This window comes from Limulus polyphemus, unplaced genomic scaffold, assembly GCF_000517525.1.
Source record: "Limulus polyphemus unplaced genomic scaffold, Limulus_polyphemus-2.1.2 Scaffold171, whole genome shotgun sequence".
Classification (NCBI taxonomy): Eukaryota; Metazoa; Arthropoda; class Merostomata; order Xiphosura; family Limulidae; genus Limulus; species Limulus polyphemus.
This window is the reverse complement of record NW_013665781.1, coordinates 613159-633775: the sequence shown is the minus strand read 5'-3', so window position 1 is coordinate 633775 and position 20617 is coordinate 613159. Positions and strand designations below refer to the sequence as shown.

Sequence of the window (20617 nt, the reverse complement as noted above, 5' to 3'; positions counted from 1 at the left end):
CCTCGTGTAGCTTTGCGCGAAATTCAAAACAAACAAACAGTTATTGTTTGTAGTTATACACAAACTTACACTATGGGCTATCTGTGCTCTGCCCACCACGGTTATCAAAACCCGGTTTCTAGCGTTGTAAGTCCGCAGACATACCGCTGTGCCACTGGGGGGCTCGTGAAATACTGTAGTTGCAAAAATATGAAGCTCGTTATGTTTTAAAATGCAGTCAAACGTGATTTTCATCAAACGTATTAAGTGTACATTGATACTATTATTATTTATAATCCTAATTTGAACACAATTTTGAAGATACATGAAATGTTAATATAATCGACAAAAGACAACTTGGGATTATATTACAAGTTTAACCTGGTCAGTTCATTCATCCACACAAGATAAGGTTACACATTTAACACGGTCATTGCACCAATCCAAACAAGTTAAGACTACAATGCTTAACTCATCAAAGCAACCATCCACATCAGATTAAACTATAAGTCTGACCTAGTAAACAAAAAAACATACGCACCAGATAAAGGTATAAATCTGACCTAGTCAGAATAAACATCCGTATTAGATAAAGTTACGAGTCTGACCTATATCAGATAATGCTTTCAGTCTGACCTGGTCAGGACATCCATCTATACCAAATAAAGATACGAGTCTGACCTGATCAGAACATCCATTCGTACCAAGATAAAGCTATAAGTCTGATCTGGTCAGAACAACCGTCCGCACCAGATAAAGCTATGAGATTGACTTGGTCAGAAAATCAGGTAAAGATACAACACTAGTTTATGATTCAAAACTTTAATAAATGTTTCGCTGGTAAGGATAATAATAAATATAATAATAACATAAAATGTTTGCTCAACTAAAAATATTAGCTACTTGCCAAATTAACTATAACATATGAGAAGAGGAACACAACGGATGATGTAGGAAATAGTTACTAGGACATTTTGTAACCTTGATCACCGTTTTTAATCTCAGCATATAAAGCTCTAAGCCTAACCTGAATATCTCACATCCATCCAGTGTATTTCTAGGGTTTACTATTGGGGGGGAGGTGAAGAGCAGAAGGGTTGTATTAGAAATTTTACAAATTCTATTGAAAACAAAAGAAATTGGTTTTTAGTTGTAAAGAAGTTTCTTTTTTTTTCTTTTTAACCAAAGTTACATCAAACTCTATTTGCACATCTTCGCTATAGTCTGATGCTGTTTCAAACTGCCATTGAAAACACCCCCTAAGTATCATGTTGTTGGACATCTTTCGACTCAAGGTACCTGTCCAAAAAAGATTCAACACTTTCAAATCATAATGTATGGAAAATTTTGAAATATTAAAAGACTAAACCCTATATCAGATGGGGAACTGTTGTGGGGGGGGGCAGAATTATCAAATGGGGAATTCCCCCGATGGGCACATCTCTGCATCCATCCACAGCAGATCATACCATGTATTTCATCTAATTAATACACCTATCTAAATAACCCCCAGTGGCACAGCGGTATGTCTGCGGACTTACAACGCTAAAATCCGGGTTTCGATACCCGTGGTGGGCAGAGCACAGATAGCCCATTGTGTAGCTTTGTGCTTAACTTCAAACAAACAAACCTACCTAAGCAATCACACAGTATCAGGTCCTAACACTAACCTAGTGAGACAGTCCAAGCCAGCTCAATCTGTGGGTTTAAACTAAACACTATTATAGTTGTTTTATTCGTCAGATTTGTTTGTTTGTTTTGAATTTCGCGCAAAGCTAAACGAGGGCTATGTGCACTAGCCGTCCCTAATTTAGCAGTGTAAGACTAGAGGGAAGGCAGCTAGTCATCATCACTCACCTTGTGCTACTATCTTACCAACGAATTTGACCGTCACATTATAACGGCCCCACGGCATGTTTGGTGTGACGGAGATTCGAATCCGCGACCCGCAGATTGCGAGCCGAGTGCCCTAACCACCTGGCCATGCCGGGCCTATTCGTCAGAAAAAACAAACATCTTTTCTTTAAACATAATTCAGATTTGCAGACTTTGCTATACTCAGAACTATCAGTACAGAAACTCTGATTTTCTTGTGACCTATAGTCATTCAATACTACAAGGTTTTACTTGAAGTATAGACATTTGTCGTAGAATTTAAGCTGGCCACCTATCGTCATCTTTTGAAGTTTTCCTTTGTTCCTAACGTCGATGTTTTCAAGTATTCTTGTCTCCACCAGTCTTTACGTCATGTGGAACTTTATTATTTTATCTTCATTATTCGTTGTAAGTTGGTTAACGTAAATGTTGAGGTTATTTCGCCTAAACTGCTGGATGACATGTGTGTGGGAACGAGACTACTATCTTGACGTCATCGCCTATTATACATAAGCACATTCCACGAAGCACAACAACAGAGACATTACACGCACCTTGACCTTTGAAGAAGAAAATTGTACTGAATTTTGGTTTGCCATTTAGTGTTTTTTTTTATTACTATTATTCCGTTACATTCTGAGTATCTTTCTCCACCTTTCATTTACTGTACTTCGTTATATCGCCCAACTCTAATATGTCAAAAGTCATTGTCTATAACCTGTATTCTAGAAATGACGGTGGCGCAAAGACAATTGTTGTCAAATGCATTGAGATTCGCCATAGAACAATTGGTAGGCCCTACAAGACTTTCTTATTCCTTTCCATCGTTTCTAAGTTACAGATGTCAATTGTTTGAATGTGTATTTGGCTAGAACGTAAAAACCAAGTTAAGTTACATTTGATGGAAATTTGTTGAGTTTCGCACAAAGCTACTCGAGAGCTATCTGCGATAGCCGTCCCTAATTTAGAAGTGATAGAGTGAAGGGAAGGCAGCTAGTCAATACCATCCATCGCCAAATCTTGAGCTACTCTTTTAAAATAGCATAGTGGGATTGACCGTAATTTTATAACACCCTCGCAACTGAAAGGGCGAGCATTGTCGGTGAGAGGATTCGAACCTGCGACCTGTAGATTGCGAATAGAGTGTCCCTAACTAAAAAGGCCATCCCAGGTCCCATTTGATAGATATATTTCAAGTTTTGGGGAAGTTAATTAATTACAGTTTGATCACTGTAGGTTGGAATTCACGGTCAGAGCAAATAATAAACAATTCTTCTAGAATGAAAAATATAACATATCTTGTGTGGAAGTTTGAGATGTGTAGAATTCGTTTGTCTCAGATCTTCGTCGTAAATTATTAATGTCACAAAAACTGCAATATTTTGTTATAGGTCCCCCCGGTGGGTCAGTGGTAAGTTTACGGACTTTCAACGCTAAAATCACAAAAACTGCAATATTTTGTTATAGGTCCCCCGGTGGGTCAGTGGTAAGTTTACGGACTTTCAACGCTAAAATCACAGAAACTGCAATATTTTATTATAGGTCCCCCGGTGGATCAGTGGTAAGTTTACGGACTTTCAACGCTAAAATCACAAAAACTGTAATATTTTGTTATAGGTCCCCCGGTGGGTCAGTCGGTAAGTTTACGGACTTTCAACGCTAAAATCACAAAAACTACAATATTTTGTTATAGGTCCCCCGGTGGGTCAGCGGTAAGTTTACGGACTTTCAACGCTAAAATCCCGATTTCCCTTGGTGGACAGAGCGTACATAGCCCATTATGTAGCTTTGCACTACAACAAACAAACAAACTTTTGTCGTATAGTTGTATTTACTTGATATATTAAACTAATAAAAAAAGCCCGTCAAAATTAACGAGAAGCCAAAGTCTACCAAATTTGAATCCTCCAATATGAATTTGCAACGTTGGCGCCCGTAAACAGACATAGGGGCTGTCTAGCATCGGAAAACCAAAGCCTATCATGACCAATATCATCTTTAACTAAAGAGTGTCTCTTCCCAGCACCGATCCTTGTCCCATTATTCACTGACCACAGATATTTTCTAATCACATCTATTGCATTATTCCAATAGTTCTCTTAAAACCACTTTTCTTGTAAAAAAACTTCTCTTCATACTAAATGGAAAATTTATTTCATTATAAAAACTCCCTCCTTAACAGGTGCCCCCCCCCCCACAGTGGCACAGAGTGTGTCTGCGGATTTTATATAGCAGAAAAAGTGCTGAAATGTAGGAGCTATTTACGCTTGTGTTAGCAATTAACTTCAACTAAAGTTGGAACGGGCAATGAAAAGAGGAAGTATTATAGGAGAGAAAGTGGAATTGGAATAGTGTAACTCACGGAATTCGGAGAAATCGAGCGTGATCGACTGACTGACCGACCGACACTTGGTTTTTATTGATTATGATGATTGACGGTTTGCTCCTTTATTAGGTTCGAATGACGATTATACGACGTTCTGCTGTTACGACACATATTTCTGTTATTGAACCCCGATATTGAAAATTTTATATCCTTCTGTCTCAGTACCAAACTCTCCAAATCTAATCTTATACAACACCACAAATATTTAGCTATCGATCTTATATCTTATTAACACTGTAAATAAAAATGCGTATTCTGAAAGAAAAAAAACAAAACAAAGAAAAAACATAAACTGGAACGTTAAGTCCTTTGTAAAAAAAAATATATAAATTTTAATGTATAAAAATATCCTAAACGAAATTGTGATAAATACGGAGCCCGTAAGAGTAAATGGAGGAAAATAATATCATCTCGTGCTTATGACTTATTATCACGTGCTCAGGACATATTATATCGAACGCACGACTTATTATCTCGCGAGTATGAGATAATTATTTCGAGACATAATAAGTCCTGCTCTCGAAATAATAAGTCGTATGCTAGATATAATATCTCGTGAGCACGGGATAATAAGTTCTGTATGTACGCTAAATAATATTTTTCCCTCCATTTCCTCTCTCGGGCTCCGTTAAAAAAAAGTTTAAAAAAATGGATGTTAATGTTTATCTCGAACAAAATGTTTGTACACGAAGAGCAAAAACGATTGGTTTGTTTTGTTGTTAACCACAAAACTACACAATCATTCCGCTGTGCTCTAACCTTCACGATTTTTGGCGTCGCAAGCCTGTTGACTTAACGCTGACCCGGGGGGGGGGATAGACTTGCAAGAACGAACACTGTAACGATGAAACTAAAAAGCCAAATTATTTTAGTAGTCTTTTTGTGTTGTTTTGTTATTGTTGTTGTTTTTTCACGCGAGTTAACTCTTTCGTCTTTAGAGTATTGTTTACTCCAGTAATTCATTCACCATGCATGTGATCTTGCTTGAAGTATGTACGTGGGCACGGTACTTCAACTTTTGAATCTAGACTTTGTCACTGATGCGTCATAGATGAATTTCTACAAAACAGGTTTAGTTGTGACTGGAATTACATTTATCGTTCAGATCAAACTCTAAATATTCTTCGTAATGTTTAAAAACGTAACTTACGGGGGTGTGAGTGACTACCATGTTCTAACTACTCTAAAAGGGCAGCAAGCCTTTTTTCTGTAGAAGCATTTCGAACACCTACCTTTTTTAAATACAATGTCACTGGCGTTTTGAGTGACTGAAACATTTTTTAGTCGAATTCGACGTGCGGGACTCCTGATATAGGTCTTGTGGCCTAAGAGTTGACCATATATTTATTACATCGATTTAACCTTTGCTTTTGTTTTAGTTTTTGTCACGTGATGTAGCTGCATTTGTTTAACACTCGGGATTCCCCCCCCCCAAAAAAAAAAAAACAGTTGTAACCACCTCATTCTAAAAGAAACCTTACATGTTAATGGCTGGCATAGTTTCTGTCAGTTCTAACCACCGCGGCACTAAGAAATATCTAAATTATACAAATAAAATAGGCATAAAACACTAATGTCTTCAAAATGTGGCACGTGTATTAGGTTTGATGTTAGGATAACTTAGCACGTTATCTTCTACAGTGAGGTCATAAAATACTTGGTGCGGGTTGGCGTTGTAGTAAAACTCTGGATTTAGGAGCTGGAGGGCCGAATTTGAACCCGTGCGATACCACAAAATATTCCCCGTACTTTAAAATGTAGTTGCATTATAAGAGTGAGAGTCAACCCCCTAACGTGGATGGTAGGTGGTAAGGTGCTACTGACTGGCTGCCCTACCTCTGGTCAGTAGTAAAAAATTAGAAATGGTGGCAGATAGTCATAGTAGCTTTGTCATAAACACAATATATATAACATACCAATGTTAAATTCTGTATTACAGAGGGTACATTTTTCTTTATACGAATAATCTGTATATACTAATGTTACAGGTGCGAACCATGCCTCCACGGAAAACATATTTAGTGTCTATATTTTTGATTCACAACAAATTCCTGACCATTCGACATTGCAATGCCACCACGGATAGACTTGTGGCTGGATAACAATTCCATAAACTACTCCAAGGAATACTTGTATGGCAAAATTTTTAAACGATTTAGAGTCAAAATGCACAATTTCTGTAAGAATAATATTTTCACTGTTCTTGACAGAAATACAAATACTCCCACAGCAAAACGTTTAGAACAGCAATGGAATTTTTAAAACAACACCCCAAGCCAATCCAGAGCAACACTTTCGTACCTGCCAAGACCTTGATGCCAAAATCACACCCCCTACCAATCCAGAGCAATATTTTCGTATCTGTCAAGACCTTGATGTCAAAACCACATTCCAAGCCAATCCAAAGCAATATCTTCGTATCTGCCAATACAGTGCACATTGTTTCTTTAATCTGCTTAAACGTGGATATCCATATATAAATGGAGGGGCTGTGTAAAGTCTGTCAAGATGTGTGATTTAAGATTGATCTCACTGTCCTTCGCAGAAACTAGTGGACAGTATGGTGTTGACTAATAGTGCGTAATCATGACCAAGAAACTGAACACGATCGACAATGGTAAAGTAAACACAAGAGTGGAACAACATCCTTATTAATGTCGACAATAGATATAGTAAACACAAGAGTAGTACAACATCCTTATTAATGTCGACAATAGATAAAGTAAACACAAGAGTAGTACAACATCCTTATTAATGTCGACAATAGATAAAGTAAATACAAGTGTGGAACATCATCCTTATTAATGGCAACAATAGATAAAGTAAATACAAGTGTGAAACATCATCCTTATTAATGTCGACAATGGATAAACTAAACACAAGAGTTGAACAATATCCTTATTAATGTCGACAATGGATAAACTAAACACAAGAGTTGAACAATATCCTTATTAATGTCGACAATGGATAAAGTAAATACAAGTGTGGAACATCATCCTTATTAATGTCGACAATAGATAAAGTAAATACAAGTGTGGAACATCATCCTTATTAATGTCGACAATGGATAAAGTAAACACAAGTGTGAAACATCATCTTTATTAATACTACTAACACTCAGCATATTTCTTAAAACTATAAAAATAATTTCAACAACTGAATAAACAGATAAATTTTAAATCAAGAAAGAAACGATGAAATAAACATTCATATTAGGGTGATCTAGTCTTGTCTTAGATACCGAAAATTTCTTGAGTGACTACAGAACATAGCTTTTTCTTCTGTTGAATTTTATGGTAAAGCTCGTTGTTCTTCGATTAATAGTAAACTCGAACCAACCTAGCTTCCATCCACCACCCCCTTCAAATACCTCTAAAGTTAATAATGATTTTTCTAATAATGTTCTCGTACACTGTAAACTTTTTATATGCACCAAAGAACATTATAATGGCTTTAAATGGGTTTCACTTGATACAAAAACAAAACAATGATTCTATCACATTTTTGAACAAATTTGATTCTTATAAGAAAAACATCTTAGCATTCTCTTCTTTATCTGTTCTGTTGTTTTTCTCCAAGTTTTTTCCGTTATAAATGGTGGTTGGGTGGCATTACCCCATTTTAAAATAAAATTTGTATTGCGTAGCTCTTGGGTGAATGCGTAGACAAAAATTGCGACTCCAATGGGCCACCTCTGAAACTATCTCCCCTAAAATGTTCACTAAAAGTTTAGTAAAAACTTCATCAACAACCAAAATGCAATGTCTTCAGTTACCCGATGCCCTTAAAATATGCCTGCCTCTCCTAAAGTTTTCACTAAAAAGTTTTATAAAATTTCAATAAAGACTACATTTCCTAGAATACGTTGTTTATAGTTTAAGCACAATACTACACAATAGGCCACCTGTGCCCTGCCCACCACGAGTGTCGAAACCCGGTCTCTAGCGTATTAGAAGCCATAAAGAAGGTGCCTACAATATTAAACAAAACATTTTAATAACTTATTAATGCATTTTCTTATTTTACATATCTAGGCTATAGGCTTTTTTAAAGCTATTCTGTGGAATTATATTTATATTTGAACATTCTTACTGAGTTTAAGAATTCCGTGTGAAAATATAGCCCTCTAGTATGTAACTAATTTGCAGAGTCAGTGTGGTACTTCAATGAGAAAAATTCGCCGAACCCATAAAGAACCTTGTGAAACAGACAGGTGTGGTTACAAGAAACCCCCTGTTGAATACAGTAGAGTATTAATGGCTATGAATTTATGCACAGGAAATGTGCTGATAAAACGCTGATGACCCCTGTAAGGAGAGGAATGAGGATAGAGTATAAATTTAGAACTCGCAAGTTCCCTTAATATTTTTGGTAGTTAACTATTGAAAGAACCTACGTGTTCTAAATTTACCATTAGTAAAAGTTCTATACAAAAATCATTCTGAATAAATATGTTACCATTAAGCTAGCGTAAAAACATATCTGTATGAATTTACGTAGTTTATTTTGAAAATTAAAGAAAAATATTTTTTTAAGAAACAGTTAACAGTTTGTTCTACTGTATGGGGCCTGGTACTTAAAGCGTTCGACTCGGAATCATCGTGTCGAAACTGACACCGAACATGATCCTCATTTATTGTTATATTGTGACGGTCGATCGCACTATTCGTTGATAAAAATAAGCTCAAGAATTAGCGATGGACGGTCTTCCCTCTAGTCTACCACTTCTGAATTAAGGACGGCTAGCACAGATAACACTCGAGTAGATTTGTGCAAAATTCAACAAACAAAACATTGAGGTTGTTTCTGGGAAAATTAGGAGCAGTTGTAAAATTGCGTTGTATTATGCATGTTTTGTTTTTGTTTATTTTTATTTCGCAAGGAGCTTTAATCAATTGCTATTAGGCAAACTAACCCTATTTTTGAAAATATTTTGTTTCAAACAGTGGTGAGAAGTGAAGCTGTCGATCGTATCCATCTGTAATTACAAAAAATATGTAAAACATTTAGTTTAATTTGATTAGAAGTGGGTACCCGTTAAGGAAGCAAATGTTGTATAAAAACAATGTTAGATAATGTTCACATGTCTTCTTTCTTTTGTTGTTAAATTTCTAGTGACCTCATTAAGTCATGTACCAGAAATTAAAACCCTCTATACCTAACTCATAACAAAATAAAAAATTAACCATTAAAAGGATCAAACCAAAATCCTTCCTATTAATATCAATGTCATATACAAGTGCACCATTTAGTAACAATGAAAAATAAAAAAACAGTGTATGATTACTTATGGCAACTTCAGAACTTAGAGTAAGCTAAACTGGGTAACAATTGACACTGTATAAATGTATGCTTCATTATATGTTTTAAAAAACTAGTGTATTACAGTCCAGCAGATATGTTCTCAATAGGCACGAAGTACTTCATATTGCCATAAAAGCATGCAACTTTTTAGGAATGATAGAGTTGGATATGATGATCATTTCCTGATAAGGAGCCATTTGAAATTTTTTCTGATTCAGAAACGGTAGCCATCTTTAAAAACAGTGGCCACAATAACCAGTTTTGTATTATTTAAATTGATAATATGACTAATAACCTGGAATTTTTATTTTCCTGATATATTTATATATTTGCAGCATAAATAACGATGTTTACATCTAATTTGTTCATTTGCTCAGTTATTGCACTAATAAAAGCAAGAAAGCAGCTCAGTTTTGAGTATAAGTACGGGAAAATAGCTACCACACACACATGTAGAAACAGTATTATAACTTTAACCATTCCATGTGGCTTATCGGCGTGGCATTAAGGGAATTATTGAGAGAATCCTACTATAATATGAGAGGAGTTTGTTTGTTTGTCCTCTAGTTTGGCTGACTGGTATAATCACATGTTTTGGCGACTGGTGTAGTTCTTTAATTGGAAAAGGTTAGTGTTTAGGCTTGGAAATATTATATAATCCTACTATAATTTGAGAGAAGTTTCTTTGTTTGTGTGTTTGTTTGTCCTCTAGTTTGGCTGACTGGCATAATCACATGTTTTGGCGACTGATGTAGTTCTTTAATTGGAATAGGTTAGTGTTTAGGCTTAGAAATATTATATAATCCTACTATAATTTGAGAGAAGTTTCTTTGTTTGTGTGTTTGTTTGTCCTCTAGTTTGGCTGACTGGCATAATCACATGTTTTTGGGCGACTGGTATAGTTCTTTAATTGGAAAAGGTTAGTGTTTAGGCTTGGAAATATTATATAATCCTATTATATTTGAGAGAAGTTTCTTTGTTTGTGTGTTTGTTTGTCCTCTAGTTTGGCTGACTGGCATAATCACATGTTTTGGCGACTGATGTAGTTCTTTAATTGGAAAAGGTTAGTGTTTAGGCTTGGAAATATTATATAATCCTATTATATTTGAGAGAAGTTTCTTTGTTTGTTTGTCCTCTAGTTCCTCCTAGGCTTTTGTGTTTAGACCTATCAAATATTGTTTAATCAACTAGGAATGATTTTTGAGTGAAACAAGAATAAGTTATTTTTCTTTTAAAATGTTTAGCTCCAGTATTGGTTAAATATAGATCAGTCAGTGGGGTGGCCAAGAGTGGTACTGGAGGGATTTCTTCAGTTTCTTCTTTAATTACATGTGGTACATGCAGTTTATTCATTTTCAATCATTACTGGCACTTTGGGGACAAAAATAGAAACATTCTTTACATTCGTAACTGGTAAAACATTAATTATATAATTGCACTTCGTTTTCAAATCCCATCAAACATTTGAGGAATTTTTTTTTCACACATGTTATACATAATTTCAAGACAGACACACTTATACTAAGTGAATACCTTGATAATGTGAAAATTATACATTTTGAAATATACTGACAGGTGTACCGTGCGATGCACAGAGTTTTATCAAAGGTGTTTTTTAAAAATGTCAGTGACAATATAAAGGTTGAAAGCACATAAGAATAAAATTAATCAATAAGTAACATGTGAGTTGGAAAACGCAGTGTGAGCACCCACAAATAGACGAAATGTATTTAAAGTTATCAGTACAAACAAAGCAATCCAAGTCCACAATAAAACAATTGTAAAGGCTAATCAACCAATTTCATTATCAGATACGTTTTCACAATATCTGTATATCTTAAAATTTTGCAGTTAATGACATTTACAATTTTTATTATTCCACTATGTAATAAAATGCACATACATGTAACTGTAATCTCATGAAATAAACATTATTTACAAATAAAAGCAATTCTTAAAGTTTGATTAAAATACCATCAAATTCTACCAACAATAAGAAAACTGAAATCACTAAGATTAAGTGAATAGTGACTGATATTTAACAGAACTGCAGTACGGTGTGTGTGTGTTACAAAGTGTAAAATATTTTTTATCCACAGTCTTGCATATTTTGTAACAAATGAGATCATTATTAGTAAGATGGAATACAAATACACTTAGTGCTGTCAAACTGAGAAATGCATGTTATATTAAATATCTAGATATGTCATTTGTATAATGAGACAGGTACTATGGACATAAACGATTTATTAGAACAGCAAACAATTTTATCAGACATCTGTAGAGAGATGTATAATTCAGCATTTCACCTATCACAGCAAAACCTTACCCAAACATATATAATAACAAAATATAACATCAAATTATTATAAATAGCATCTGCAGCCTTATATCAGTTCATATCAAACATTCAATAGGTGGTTGGACCTCTTTGTACTCTAATAACCTCCACAATGCAACATGGCATGCTGTCGATGAGGTTATTGATGTGATCCACCGTAATTTCATCCCACCTTGTCACTAGAAAGCGCGGTAACTCAGCTACAGCACCTGGTTTAGGGTTGTGGTTATCAACTTCCCAGCTCAGTTCTGCCCAATAGTTCTCAATGGGATTACAATCTGGATACTTTGCTAGCCATGATAATCTTGTAACGTCTTCCTGGTAGAGATAATCCTGTACAATATGCACACTGTGGGCAGTGACATTGTCATCCTGGAACATAAAGTTATTGTCAAATCTTGCCCTAGCCTATGGCAGAAATATCGTCTCTATGGTGTGCCTGTAGGAGGCGCCATTGACTTTTGCCTGGAGGATATGAAGAACAGTTTTTCCACCATGATAAAAAGCTGCTCAAGTATGTACTGCACCATCTCCTGTGCGTTCCCTATGTGAAAGACAGACTTTCCTCATCTGTTCTCCAGGCAAACGATAAATACGAATAATACTATCAGCTTTAACTAGCCGGAAACAGGACTCATCTGAAAAGATGACAAGTCTCCAGTGTCCTAATTGTAAGTTGGCATGCTGTCTTGCTAAATTAACACGTTGCCGGCAGTGAATTGTGGTTAATATCGGTTTGCAGATAGCCTTTCTTGCAAAATAACATTGTTTTGTCAGTTTCCTATTTAATGTTCTTCTGTATACCCTGGAAAGAATGTGTTCATGCCATTCCTGTCATATGGTGTTGCAAGACTTCTTTCGACCTTGATATGTTAACCTGATGAAAACACGATCATCTCAGACAGTAATTTTCGGCGTCTACCAGTAGACTTTCCTGGAACAACGTTTCCTGTAGTCCGATGAAGTTTCAGGATTCTAGACACAGTAAACTGGGGGTATCCTACTGTTCTAGCAATGTTTGTTTGCTTCATACCGTTTTTTGGTCAGTCGAACAATTTGACGCCATATAACTTCTGACACGTGACAAGGCATGACTGTACACCGAGTACAAAGAAATTGTCTGAACAAAGCGTTAATCTGTTTCGAAAAAGGTTATACCAAAAGCACAACCTTTTATACAAAACAGGTGTGTATGGGTATTTTGACGAACAAATGGTCAAAACAATCATACAGTCCAGAATAATAGCTCGTACATGTTTGTCCGATCATACACTACCTTCTCTGTTATTACTCGTGTATTTACTCAACAACTACTCCACGCATGTAGACAATAACATCAATATAGAACAGTATGCAAACATTTTAGCCAAGACTCTATTACAAAAACAACCAAAGTGAGGAGTGCACAGTCTAAATGGACAGCACTTATACTGGAGATCAAGAATTACTTGACTGAATAGTAACTTTACTTGTTCCACACTGAGAGAGCATAGTATTATATACTAAATATTATAATATCATATAACACTAATGTTATTAGCAAATTTCTTAAGGTATTACTTAACCTGCCAGTGGTAAAAAATCACTATTCACTTTCAAATAGTGTGTCGTACCTTATAATAAGTCTGACCACGAGAAAGCTCATGTAGCACCATAGGGGAATGACCTAGAACAATAGATACCTAGATCGAAAAGAACTGAGGCTATTTTTTTTAACAATGTTCAGTTGTTAAAACTACATACACGTGTATGTGTAAAAATTCTTGGTGAGCGTGGAATGTTCACATTATTAAATAAAGGTGAAGGGAAAATACTAAATATATTTCTAATAACACAATAATGTTGTTCCTGACTGAATAATACAAACAATTTGTGAAATTTCTGTTTCTTTGTATCTGGTTAGTTTGTTTTGTTTGTTGTTAAGCGCAACCTTACACGATAGTATATTTGTTTTATACCCACCGCCACCGGAGGGCGTTTAGGGTTAGTTATAATAACTTGGAGAAAGGGATAGTTCCGGATTATTTAAAAGTTGCTAAAATAATAACCAATATTTGTGTAGATGGTGATGTAGAAAATATTGAGTCCAATTTCGATATATGAAAATGTTCTAATAACTAGGTCAGTTAAAAAGTAATATATTAAACAACCCACAATATGAGTTAACATAAGGGCTGTCAACTGAATTAGCACAATAATACTGAAAGATAAGATGTCTAAAGCGTTTGAAGAGATAAAAAACTATAATAGTTAAATTTTTATTCCTATAAAAAGCTTTTCATACGGTAAATCATGAAATACTGTAAAAAATTACAACATGATGATAACAAAGGAGTAGCCACAGAGTGGTTGAAGGACATTTTTAGGACTTATTGTTAATGAAACTTTCACATGGAATTCTCGCATTCTAGTGATAGAATCTAAAATTGCACGTAAAAGCTTTAAGGATAACATATTGTTCTTTGATTTGTCCTTATTATAAAGGCAAAATCTAGTTAAACCTCTTTATATTTTGAAAAACAAGCAATGAGAATATGGCATAAATTGTTTGTTTTAAATTTCGCGCAAAGATATTTGAAGGCTATCTGCGCTAGCAGTCCCTAATTTAACAGTGATAGACTAGAGGGAGGGCAGTTAGTCAACACCACCTATCACCAATTCTTGTTCGGTCTTTCAGCCACGGGGTGTTATAATGTGACGATCAATCCCATTATTCGTTGTTAAAGAATAGCCCAAGAGTTGGTTGTGGGTGGTGTTGACTAGCTGCATTCCCTCAAGTATATTACTTCAAAGTTAGGGGTGGCTAGCGCAGATAGTCCTCCAGTAGCTTTGGGTGAAATTCAACAAATGAATAAGCAAAATCTTAAATAATTTTTCAGGACTCAAATCTTTGAAAATACGAAACACTCAAACATGTTAAATTGAAAATACTGGTCGTATGAGTAACAGTGTTTAGCTAGAAGAAACGATTATGCAATGATTTCTTATGTAGGATATTTCTATAGTCACATATCCTTGCAACAAGTTAAGCCAAGATGTATCTTATGTAGGAGATTTCTGTATTCACATATCCTTACAACAAGTTAAGCCAAGATGTATCTTATGCAGGAGATTTCTGTATTCACATATCCTTACAACAAGTTAAGCCAAGATGTATCTTATGTAGGAGATTTCTGTATTCACATATCCTTACAACAAGTTAAGCCAAGATGTATCTTATGTAGGAGATTTCTGTATTCACATATCCTTACAACAAGTTAAGCCAAGATGTATAGAGTTAGTACTGTATGTTTTGACACATGAAATGAAATTATATTAAGAGAACAGAGATTGAACACGTTTTTACATTGTTTATCAATGATGACCAAGTTAGAGGTATTGGAAGATGAACACAATTTGCTGAAGTAATAAATACATTAACTTCAATAAGCAAAATTGTAAAGGAAGCTTACTGATAATAAAACATTTTTCAGTTTTAGTTTGTGAAAGAAATGAGTCCTACAGCAAATCATCAAATTACTTCTGAAATATTATACTGTAATTATAAAATAAAAAGGAACCAATTGAAATTATCATTACATCAGTTATATTGCAGTTTAGATTCCACAATATAGTTCAGAAAGTAAAAATAAATAAATGTGCATAAAAGCCACCAGATGGCACGATGACAGGTCTACAATTAAGATAAAACAAATTATATGAAGAAAGGAATTTGCACAGTAACTTATGTTTTTAGTGAAAAAACAAAAATACACAGATATAAAGTTCCACAAAAATGTACTTCAACAGCTGTTTCTGTAAAATATTTAAAGACCACTTACAACTATGAACACCTTACAAAAAACAATAACAAGGAACTTAATGTTATTGTATTGTTTGTGGCAAAATTTATCAAGCTTAGACTAGAGACGAAGATTGTGTATTGTACAAATAAAAATGTTTTCGTTGGACTATGAGTATAACAGATGCTTTCGTCAAGTGTTATCTCAGGACGTGGTTATTTTACTTGATGGAAGAGTCCTCGGGTTGAAAAGTCCTTGATCCATTGCCATTGTGGTGTGTATTTCATCTCTCCACTTAACTAATACTGAAGGCGTTCGCTCAACTATTGTCCAATCACAGAGAAGTAGTGTGACATCATTCTTTCCCGCCCTTCGTATAAAATGTTCTGGAGGAAATGACATGTATTGGTCCAGGAAAAGGAAGGAGAAAGCTTATCGATGTAGTGAGAGAAACGTGTGAGTTACAAAGTCAAGTTTACATTCAGTGTACGAAAACTGATGCGTTTAACAGTGCGCATGTACTAAGGAGACATTGTTTTACCGGAGCAGACAAGTTTGTTCACTCTAGCGGAAGGAACAACAAACCGTTCACAAGTAAGTCTGTTGATTTTTGATTTTCATGGCCACGACCGAAAATACTCACCACTTTGCTTAAAAGTCAAATTCAAGCCCATTCATTACTTAGTGTATTTTTCTTAGCATTTAAAAAAAAACGCTTTGCTAGAATATCAAAATCAAATGTATGGTATTCTGATAGAGTTCAGTTAATCGTAATAAGATAACATATTACTAGCAAATCGAGCTCAAATATGTTCGAATCTGTACGGTTTCATTTTCTTTGTTATGAGCAACATTTTATAGGTTTTGAAATATAAGTAAATGAAATTTAAGTGAATTCGAAAGGAGTAGATTGATGGCATTGTTGTGAACAACATTCTTTTAGCAAATCGAGATATATAATTTGAATTCTAAGCAACTTCAGTTCTTTGTTATGAAATATATGTTACTAGCAAATCACCTTCAATAAATGAATTTGAAGTATGTTCGATTCTTTAACCTTCGCTCCCCTGCTATAATTTCATTTTATGGCTTTAAAATACAAGCGCCTGATGTTCGAGTATGTTCGATCCTAAGCGGTTTCACTTTTTTATTATGAGTAATATTTTACAGCTTTAAATTATAAGCAATTCAAGTTCAAGTACTTTCGATTCTAAACAGTTTCACTTCGTTGTTATGTAGATTCTACAAGTAAATTAAGCTGAAGTAGGTTCGATTCACTTTTCTTTATTTACTACATTTTTTCTAGGACATCGTCTTAAAAATATATTCGATCTGAGACGGTTTCACTTCGTTGCTATGTAGATTCTACAAGTAAATTAAGCTCAAGTATGTTCGCTTCACTTTTCTTTATTTACTACATTTTTTCTAGGACATCGTCTTAAAAATATATTCGATCTGAGACGGTTTCACTTCGTTGCTATGTGCATTCTACTACTAACTTAAACTCAATTATATTTGATTCTGGACGCTTCACTTCCTTGTTATGTATTGCATTTTGCTAGGAAATCGTCTTAAAGTATGTTCGATTCTGGACGGGTTTCACTTTCATATTATGTTTTACTAACAAATCACGTTCAAGTCTGAATATGAGCATTTTCACTTCCTGGTTTTGAATATTGTTATAAAAGTATATCCGTTTCAAGTACTTTCGCTTCGGAGTGATTTCAGTTACGTGTGTTTATCAACTTTCTACTATCTAGACTCCAGAGAAACAATCGGCCTACAGTTTTAAGCAATACACGAACACATGTGATGTATACTATCGAATCTCAGTAATTTTTGTGGAGAATGTTTAATTATATTCATAACGTATAAAACTATACACCTTTTACTCAATGGAATATCATTTATTTTAACAGTTCTAAGCCTTAACAGTAATGATTAAATACCACAAGTAGTTAAAATTTTCATATTAAACAATACGCTCTATTCATTTGTATATTACTTATATTATCTGAACGTGAAATGTAAAATATAGCGCTGATAAAGTTGATAAGCGTATTTTTTGTCGCAACGTTCAACACTTTAACTTGCATAATGACAAGTTATCTGAATATTTAGCAAACTTCCGTCCTATATTCGGATCTCAGGCTTTAGAAGTTATCCCATATAACCATTTGGTACCTGAAAGTAATGGATTGGAGATCAAATCTGATGAAACACAATGTATCCATGTCGTTCAACGTCCAGGCCGGATTAAGCGTTTAATGTATTTTTTAGAGGCTCATCCACAGAATTGTATGGATTTTAAAAACATTTTCAGGGTTGGTGGGACTACAAAGTTTTTGAGGACCCGTCTTAATACTCGTACAGGAAGAATTTTTATTTCAACACCCTAAGTTAAGCAATCTTTGTGCACGTTCTTTGATTTTTCCCTCATGTGAATTCTATAAACTTCTATATAAAGCTGATGGTTTAATATTATTTGCTATATCATTTAAGCTTTTGATTCTCAGAATACAACCCATCGTTAGTGCATCTTGTTATACAATAAAATTAGTGGTAAAAGTTTAAAAAATAGAAACCTTCACCAAGTTGTCAATCGTTTTTAAAGAAATTTTACTTCTCCTTGTAGTAAAAAATGAATTAAAGTTTCAGTTATCGCAAAACTTTGACATCTGCAGCTGGAATCGCAAATAACATTTAAAGAGAGTTAGTCATTGCAGTTACTATTGTCAAATACTTATTTTAAGTGTATACAACTTGGCGTTACACACACACATATCTATATCAGGATGATGTGAAGCACGAACTCTAGTTCTGTGACAACTGGGACATCAGATCATCCATCAATGAAGCGTTTACTGGAATAAAAATTAAGAGTTTGATTTAAACACTATATAATCTTATCAAAGGGCCTCTTTATAGGAACGCTATATCTTATAGTAACTAAATGTTTATACTTCTCCCGCCTATTTTGAGGAAATTATTCTAACTTTCAAATGCAGGTGTTGTCGGATCTCGAAGAACAATAATTTCGAAAGAGTCATGGAAATAAGTGGAGAGGGGGCTCAGACACGGCAGGTCAAGGGTCTTTTTAGGGGCTCTCATGTTTGACTGAGCCGATGTTCTTGAGACTTTGATATTAATGTTTAGGGGACCGTTCTAAATACAGATACATATGGGTCAAAAGAGTTTAGGGGCTCACTGGACTAGATCCACTGACGTACATGCAAATTGACATGGATATGTAAGGGGTTATTCAAACAAAATACCTACGTTTAGGTTCTCGAAATTTTGATACTGAGTATGGGGATCAAAGGAGTTTGGGATTTTGCTCACAGGATTAACTAAACGGGATTACTTGAAAAATTACAATAACACATAAATAATCGTTCAAAATAATGTATAAAAAAGCTTTAGCGTACCTTTTTCTCGTGAAGTTTTACGGGTAACTTACGGTTATTAAGCATTCTCACTTTTTCTGAAACTCAGACATATACACGAGTAGGCCACTGGAAATATATTCACTAAAGCGTTTATAATACTTTTAACACACGCCGTTTTTCCTAATTTCTAAAAGTTTACGTGCAGGGTATTTTGATTGTTTTCGGTTATAGTTTCGGATGGAACAAAACTGTTTATTTTTGCTGTTGAAACTTTAGGTTTTAAGCTTTACGAGTTTATGTCTCATTACGATTTAGAAGAAGAGCTGGAGCTGTAAAGCACTCTCGTTCAAAATAACGTGGAAATGCTAGCAATTTAACTAAAACATTTTAGCATGAATTAACAGTAATTTTGTTTTGTTTGTAATTTAGCACAAAACTACACAATGGGCTATTTGTGCTCTGCCCACCACGGGTATCGAAACCCGGCTTTTAGTGTTGTAAGTCCGCAGACATGCCACTGTGCCACTGGAGGGGGGGCATTAACAGTAATAAAATGAAAAAAAATTAATCCGGTGTTTATTTTAAAGCATATTTAGTAGTTGGTATGGTTTGTATCTTTCGACCAAAAATGTATTTTTCAAATTATAAATACTTTAAGTTTCTTTTAGAGAATTGCATTTTTTAGCTTGTCACCAACATATCTCTTCCTATGCATTATGTTATTGAAAAATGATACTTTAGCCTATGATTCAAGATAATGTAGGAATATAAAATTTGTGTATAAAATTATATATTTGATGTTGTTTCTTTTCCTCGCCCTTTTCCTCTTTCCTCATTATCGGTTTTAGGAGTATTCCCTTCCTCTATTCTCTCTTTTTCTTCCAAAATTATGCTCCTTCTCAATTGCCTCCTGTGGGCCTGATGTGTATTATATCTGATGTGCAGATTGATGTGCTGAACTTTCAGTTATTGGGGCTTATAATTTTGTTGGCCAACCCCACTATTCAGTTATGAGTAGCCGCATATGTTACGGGTGATGTTGACTGGCTGCCCTCCTTCTGGTCAACGGTTCTGCCTGAATCTTGGGGTCTCTGTCGTGGCTGTTAAATCCAAGTGTCGCATAAGGTCTCGACCTAGTTAGCTGTTTAGCCCATGAATCACATAAGGTCCCGAATTAGTTACCTGTTTAGCCCATGTGTCACATCAGTCCCGACTTAGTTAGCTGTTTAGCCCATGAGTCACATAAGGTCCCGACTTAGTTAGCTGTTTAGCCCATGTGTCACATCAGATCCCGACTTAGTTAGCTGTTTAGCCCATGAATCACATAAGGTCCCGAATTAGTTAGCTGTTTAGCCCATGAGTCACATAAGGTCCCGACTTAGTTAGCTGTTTAGCCCATGTGTCACATCAGGTCCCGACTTAGTTAGCTGTTTAGCCCATGAGTCACATAAGGTCCCGACTTAGTTAGCTGTTAGTTATTGTTCCACATTATTTTTGAAATGAATTAACGAGGTACTGAAACAAAGATATTCTTTAAAAAACAAAGACTAATAAATGAAAC

The 20617-nt window shown here is 34.9% G+C and overlaps 1 protein-coding gene across 1 annotated transcript in view; it reads left to right on the top strand.

Moving 5' to 3' along the window:
• The first annotated feature begins 16098 nt into the window (after positions 1–16098).
• Positions 16099–20617, top strand: part of LOC106477916 (cyclic AMP-dependent transcription factor ATF-3-like) — a 43607-nt gene continuing 39088 nt past the window's right edge. The window contains exon 1 of the mRNA XM_013938436.2: positions 16099–16261. The gene's annotated coding sequence lies outside the window, so the exon portion shown is untranslated. The remainder of the gene's footprint in view (positions 16262–20617) is intronic.